The sequence below is a fragment of the Rutilus rutilus genome, assembly GCF_951802725.1.
Source record: "Rutilus rutilus genome assembly, chromosome: 8".
Taxonomy (NCBI): Eukaryota; Metazoa; Chordata; class Actinopteri; order Cypriniformes; family Leuciscidae; genus Rutilus; species Rutilus rutilus.
In genome coordinates, this window is record NC_140222.1 from 12,285,741 (window position 1) to 12,292,192 (window position 6,452).

A 6,452-nucleotide genomic window follows, 5' to 3' on the forward strand; every position below is an offset into this window, starting at 1 on the left:
TTCATCATCATCACCATCATCAAATTGTTCCTTGGTGTGTTCATCAGTGGTGAATGTGAGTGATGCGACTCTCTCCTGGTACGCAGGAATCAGTGTATTGTCCAGCATCAGTGTGTGTGATCTCAGCATCAGTCTCTCTCTACCTCTGGAGGTGGAATATCAGGATAAAAACACCTACAGCTGTGTGCTGAACAATCCCATCAGCAACCAGACCACACATCTGGACATCAACACACTCTGTCACACATGTGCAGGTATGAGGATATTAATGTTGATTTACTCTCAGTTATATAGTACGGATGTTTCATAGTGTTAGCTGTAGATCAGACGGACAGATTCACTCACACTAATGGCTCATTTTGTCCATTACAGATCAAGGCCTACCTTTATTGTACATAGTGTTGATCTCTTCTGCTGCTGCTGGATCTCTGATGATTGTTGTTATAGTCGTGATCTTCTGCATCTGCAAGAAATGTAGAAAAACAGGTCAGAGGAGCAAGCAATTCATCTGTGCACATCTTTATCTTTTAAGACAGACATTTCTATATAATAATAACAACTGTCCTAACATTTATGTCATACTGTAACTCTTACTACAGTTCAGACCCAGGAGGAAGACAGAACTGATACAGCATTGAGTAAACCAACAACACGACAAAAGGTAAGAAGTAGTTGCAGTCAGTTAGTGTGATTGAAGTTTGATGATTGAAGTTTGCATCATAAGACGGTTATGTTTGTGGTTTAAATTTTTTTTTGAAAACGATTTCTATTTCTATTTTTGCTCATTATGTGATCTGTGGCCTAAATTATCTTTTGTTTAAAATCATATGCAATGTGATTTGCTATTTTTAAATAACCCATAAAAAAATCAGCTTTTATACCATTTAGATTGTCTTTGAGGTTAGATGCAGCTTTAGCAGCCATTGGTTTCTTTGTAGACGTGATGCAACAAGTGTCTCTGCTGTTGCTGTTGTGTGAAAGACAGTCATTCTCAGCACAGGCTGTCATGACAATCCTGCAGATCTTAAACTGTTTGATAATTTAACGGTTTGAAAAGTCATGATTGATGTCATTTCCTCTTGCTGCTTCATGTTAGCATCTGTTCTGTACAGTTTTTCAAAACAAAACAAAACATTAAGCTTTGCACAGTGAAACCTCACTTGCTCTTTATTAAATTTCTATTGTATCAGCAATGTTCCTGATTGAGTATATTTTCCCTTGCAGAAATCAAAGACGGATGCTGTGTATGAAAATATTCCCAAAAAACGATGATCAAATACACATATGCACATGGCTTGTTGTTGTATTGTTTAAAATGTTGTTGCTCTGTATTTATTTAATATAGTGGTGCTCTAATAGCATCCAGAGAATGTTTTTTTAATCTTACCATGGAAATTTACCTTACGTTCATTATTAAACATTGACCCCCCCCCCCCCCCCCCCCCCCCGGGAAGGACATAAGGGAAAGAAGCTTCACTCTGTGGGGTGCGGAGACAAACGGCAGTGTGTGTTTGTGGTGTCCATATCTCAGGAGATCAGAGTATCTGAGCTTCTGTTTGTTTTGTAAATTGTAAGACAAACAGAAGCTCAGATACTCTGATCTCCTGAGATATGGACACCACAAACACACACTGCCGTTTGTCTCCGCACCCCACAGAGTGAAGCTTCTTTCCCTAATGTCCTTCCTTAACATTTGTTCCTTATCCCTCACTTCCTTCCCTTTACACATAATTATCTTCACTTAGAAATATTAAATATTAAATTATAATGTTCTATGTCAATACAAGTGAATTAACAGTCATGTTTGGTATCATTTGAAATATCTCAGTGCGACTGGTACAGTGGTCTCATCTCCAAGTAAACCAAATGGTAATAAGGGTTTAGAGATACTTTGCTTACTGGGCGTGCACTTTTTCCCAGGGTTCTTCATCCAAGCTACCTCCTGTTCCTCGAGGTGTGAACCCGCCATGTCTATAACTCTAGTCATTGCAAATTCCTATTATAAGTTCATTCCCTACATTGGGGGATGTGTTGTCTTGGTCTGAGTATATAAAGAAATGTCTCCAGAGGCTCGGGGCGATTTGTAATGAGAACAGCCCGTGATAGCCACTGTAGCCTATACATCTTTTACTCTTTATCCCTGAGCATTTGATGTTGTTGTATTGATTATCTTTGAATTGATTATGTAATTGAAATGATACATTTATCTGACTAATAATAAATTGTTACATTTGGATTTATTTTGACTTACTCTGAAATGAATGATTCTAGTAGATTGCGTTAAGTCCATAACACCTTAAGTCTACGCTCAGGTTAATAACAGACTAACGCTCAGTTTTGTGGAGCATTGGCGCACGCCAACTGAAGTTTTAGAGCTCCGCCTAACACATTGCCATTTATCAATGTATACTTAGACTGAAGAGGCTAATAATGGGCTTTGTGTTTAGAGCAACAGTGTGATGTTAGACCAATCTAAATAGGGTGAGCCTCAACCTCTGATTACTGTAATATTATTCTAACTAAGTGTACGTGGGAAACCGTGGCATGATTATACAAAGTTACCATTAGAAGTAGTTAAGTTGGTCAGCTTGTTTGTTGTCTTGACCTTTGGTTAGATATAATCTAACCTTAATTAAGTGTGTTCAGATCTATGGGGACTAAATAATATAATCTAGAATGAGCAAAGTGGAGTACGGCCGTCTAGAATATTAGTCAGTTGCCTCTGTCTAATGACCAAGACTGATGAGCTTATGTTTAAGAGATCGTATACCTGGCCGGTGCGAGACTCAAAACGTTTTCGGTATCCGGATGAACGAATGCAATTTAAACAAAGAGTTACATAGAATAATCAAACATTCACCTAAATTTATGATTAACAAACATCAATTAAACCTTTTTCATTTTTGGGGTCAGATGAAACAAAGAGGTAATTAAATTACTTTGCCATGCTGAAAAGACAGTAATGCGTAGAAACCTTCACCAGTTTATCGGAAACTGACGTTGGACAAAATCAGGCCTTACAAAATCAAAGATTTTTTTTTTTTGTCATTATCACACAGATGTACATGCTGGATATTTTGCACTGCCCCTGTTGCCCAGTTTGAACAATAATAAACTCAATTACTCATAGATTACATAAAAATGTAATTTTACATTTTATTATATCAGCTCTGCCTTAGCATGTAATGCTAGCTATTCCGTCATGATAGTAAACCTCACCAGCAGCACAAAACCAGCTCAAAATCCTACTATAGGTTTCAATGTTGTAGTTTAATGATCAAAACATCCCAGTAGACATACAGCATGGTCATTATGGGAACGTTCACTTGTTATATTCAGAGATGGACTGATGAAATAGTCCCTGAAAAACTTCAAAAGTTGTAACAGTTTTATCAATTATATGTATATTTCTAGTGCAAAACATAGCTGCTAATTACTCATCTATATGTCTCTCTCTTTTACTTCTGTAAAAACATGTGGCTTGATCTGATGGATGAACAAAAAGATTCTGCATGAACATGTGGTGTTACTGTGTGTTGATGTCTGTTGTGAGTGTGTATTTCAGGAGACAGTAGTGTGTCTCAAATGATTTAAGATCCCCCCAAAAATCTGTAACTATGAAACATCTAATATACTACAAATGAATGGTGTCAATAAAATATAAAAAGATACTTTTTGCCCAAAAGTATTACATCTAACAGGAGCAAATTGACCAAGTTGGCCAGAAATACCTTTTGTTGTTGTTGTTATTTTGAAATTGCAGTTGATTAGACATTGTGTATATTGCTAAGGTTGAACAGCAAGTTAGCTTACATTTACATTTATTCATTTAGCAGACGATTTTATCCAAAGCGACTTACAAATGAGAATAGAAGCAGTTAAACTAACAGTAGGACAACAATATGCAAGTGCTATGACCCTTCTCAGTTTAGTCTAACGCAGTACATGTTTTTTTTTTTTTTTTTTTTATAGAGAAGAGAATAGAAGAGAAGAGAAAGTGTTAGTATTACTGAATCAACTGCTTGAGTAAAGGTTAAAGATTTTGAGTGTTAAATGTAGAAAAATCATCACTCAATTTATGTTAGTTTAGCTCAGTTGTGATGACAAGCTCTAAAATCATGACAAATTCAGCTTGCAGCAGTTATGAGTTATGATCAGATCCGTTTTAATGGCATTTATCACATGAACAGAGATCTTTTAAGTTTATTTACATTGTTTGAAAATGTGTTTACAGGCTAATTTTTAGGCACTTTTTCTTTGGCTAATGCAGTTTCAGAAGAAAAAAAAAGTCAAAATATAAAAAAAATATTCTGCACAAGGTGACTTGTGAAACTTTGAAGAGGAGTTTCACAATTACATGAGTTAAAAAGTTAAGAACTGAAAAAGACAAAATGGAGGTAAATAGAGGGATAATGTCACAGTAGTCTACCCTGAAAGCTCCACAGGTCTCCATCATCCTCACATCAAATACAAGAACTTCACCGTAAAAAACTAATCAGCAATACTTACAAAAGGCAGAATGAAGCACTTTACAGATTTTTTGTAACAAAGAAAAACTCACTTTTACACATTTCAACATGTATGAAATCTATAATAAAAATATTGTTTTATCATGAACTTCAGGTGCTTAACACCATTAAAATGCTTGTGCAGCAGTAACAGTTGTGGAATATACAATACAATACAATGACATTTGGCATTTTCATAGCTGCTTCAATTGACAATACACAATGTCTTTCAGTGCAGTTTTTACAGGTTCAGTTCCTGAGATTCAGAGTCAAGGACACAATGGTGATATTTCACAGATCAAGGATTTTAACTGCCTTTTTTAAACACAAAACTTTGTTAACCAGACCATTCAAGGGTGAAGACAATCAGCGTGGAGTGTGAAATGTATATTTTTTTCCTGGTAAAAACACCAGTTTAACAAAGCTGGTTGAACAAGGGAGGTTTGTTGGTTAAATGAGCTGTTCAGCATCAAAACTCAACATACTGTGCAAAAGTCTATGTGTTGTAATGTCAAGTAGAAAACTAGGTCACAGGGTTTGTAAGGATGGAAAAGTACCCAAAAGCTCTGTACAATATATCTTACGGGAAGGTGGGCATGGTGAAAGGCACAAGGAGGTACTACAAAACATGTAATATGATAGGTTTTCAAAAAAGTATATGTAATATGAGATGTTTTTTAAAAAAAGGCGTATGTTCAGAGATTCTCCACCAATAGAAAGAAGGCCTCAGGGAAGATGTTTCTAACGGTGGCGATATCTCGAGGAGGAGCAAAAAGAAAAAGATAACTGTACGGATGCTCATTGGGTACCTAGCGATAAGAAAAAGGCATAAGAACTGAAGGCTGACCATTGTAAATCAGATGAACAGCAGGCATCTCACTTTGTTGAATTGTTAAATAAAGTTCATTCTTCTGAGACCTGGAACTCCAACTCTGAGAGAGTCTTTTGAGACCTGAACCAGAGACTTTAAATCTGCCACAACAGTAGCAACTCAAGGAGCAACATTTAAAAAAAAAAAAAAAGTTAGACAAACATCCAACTAAATCTTTTCAGGAAAAAAGTTCCATGAACGCTGTATAAATAAAGTTTTTGTGCTAACAATTGGAGAACAATCATTCTATTACTGTTACTGGAATAACCCTCAGAGAACCTTTCCAGAACATTAGCGGAGTTCTGAGATTAACATTCCCTGATAGTCGGGGCTTTCGCACCGGAGGAACCTTTTCATAGTTCCTAGAACTATTGGCTGAAGTTCCCGGATTTTGGCGTGTTCGCACCGCAGGAACTAGGAACGATTTTAGTTCTACGAACTCCTTCTGGAGGAACTAATTTATCTCTTACTTCAGAGTAGGGTCTAAACCAGCACTGTAGACGGGTTTCTTGTATACAAATAATACTGGATACGCGCACATTCAGGGGGCAAAACTGCTAACAGGTGTTATGCCGAGTTCTGCACGCACCTCACGTGAGGCAACAGTCATTTATGCTGAGAAAAGAGGTGGATGCAAATCTCTGAAGGTAGTCTACAAAATCTGTTCTGCCCAATTATTGATCACCATTAATGAAGCCCACAAAGAATATTATATCGTTTTTTTTAACAGTACTTGGAGGTGCATGCAATTATTGTCATGTAACGTTAGAACTCGGCTTAACACCTGTAGAAGATTGTAACGTTAATCAACCATTGTAATTAACGAAGATGTCACATTGTTTGTGAATTCTTGTTGACTCAATAATAAACTGCAATTTTAGGTTGTGTTTTATTTGCATATTAATATAACATTATGCAAAACGTTGATTAACAACAGTTGACCAGTAGGCCAAGTTGTAACGTTAGTCATCAGGTCTCTGGATGAACTAAGTTTGCTAATCATAGAAATATGACATACCCTATGAATTTATGAAAATACCTGGTTTTGTTGGTTGTTGAACCTTTCTATCTTA

General features: G+C 36.4%; 1 long non-coding RNA gene across 1 annotated transcript; it reads left to right on the forward strand.

The window, feature by feature from the left end:
• The first annotated feature begins 369 nt into the window (after positions 1–369).
• LOC311296242 lies at positions 370–1,305 on the forward strand. Its single transcript, XR_014628538.1, has 3 exons — positions 370–486; positions 600–661; positions 1,225–1,305. It is a non-coding gene; the product is annotated as an uncharacterized lncRNA (long non-coding RNA).
• Positions 1,306–6,452: the final 5,147 nt, after the last annotated feature.